A 959-nucleotide genomic window follows, 5' to 3' on the forward strand; every position below is an offset into this window, starting at 1 on the left:
CAGTAGAGGACTTCTGACAGTCTTCTCTTGGCATGCCCATGCTGCTGGTAGCTGTGGCCTGACCCCTGAAGCAGCCATGAGACACARTAACACTTTTGGGAGCAGCTGCAACTGGTCTGAGCCTGACCTTGAGTCMKGGCATGGAGACAAGGGTTTGCAAAGGCTGACCAGTGTTTGTGCTATGGCCATGGGTTACGTTCATGACTCCCTGCTTTTCCCATCAGAAAGCACTGAATATTCCTTGTAGGAGGCTTCTCTTGCGTTTCCTAGCACAGATTTTCTCTTCTAGGAGGCAGCAGTGATGGTTGTTTTTTGTGTTCATTGCTGTCTCTCCCAGGCAATTGGGGAAATGAAGCAGACAATGTCTCAGGCAAGCTTGGAAGGCTACCAGCAGGTGTCTGACTGGGCTCTGGAAAGCTCAGGTAYGCACACACCAAGTCACGTCTCTCTGTGTTGCRCTTGTGTCTGGGCTGCTCACCAAACCAAGATGCAAACATCTTGGCGTCCAGAATGAGAGGCCCTTGTGCCTGTGGTGGCGGCAACAGGAGCGATGAAGGCATTTTGTGTCAGCCCCTGGACTAGCTGCACTCAGCTGCTCTCTCCCCATTTCAGGTGCCACCATCGACAGGCAGAGAACATCCAAGAGCTATGAGTGGGAAGGCAATTGGCTGTGCAGGCTGTTCTGGTTCYTTTCTACTGCAAACCCTCCCGAGACAATTTTGCAGGTATCTCAGCAGAAATCATCACTGCTGCTTTCATTCCTTGGTGCCAAAGTTGGGGGACAAACGCCAAGGCATCTCCCTGCTCTTCCTGGATCTTGCTCAAGCCCACAGCATTGATCTCGTTCCTGAAACCTAATCTCTCCTACGGGGCTTGGCAGGCAACACATCATGGGTTCCCCTCAGGAGGGACACTGAACAGAACTGAACTGCGACAACCTGTCAAAGGCCCTGGTCRCA

General features: G+C 52.3%; 1 long non-coding RNA gene across 1 annotated transcript; it reads left to right on the forward strand.

The window, feature by feature from the left end:
• The first annotated feature begins 319 nt into the window (after positions 1–319).
• LOC112952351 lies at positions 320–661 on the forward strand. Its single transcript, XR_003250373.1, has 2 exons — positions 320–422; positions 613–661. It is a non-coding gene; the product is annotated as an uncharacterized LOC112952351 (long non-coding RNA).
• Positions 662–959: the final 298 nt, after the last annotated feature.

The sequence above is a fragment of the Nothoprocta perdicaria genome, unplaced genomic scaffold, assembly GCF_003342845.1.
Source record: "Nothoprocta perdicaria isolate Ctin4 unplaced genomic scaffold, notPer1 scaffold_1069, whole genome shotgun sequence".
NCBI lineage: Eukaryota > Metazoa > Chordata > Aves > Tinamiformes > Tinamidae > Nothoprocta > Nothoprocta perdicaria.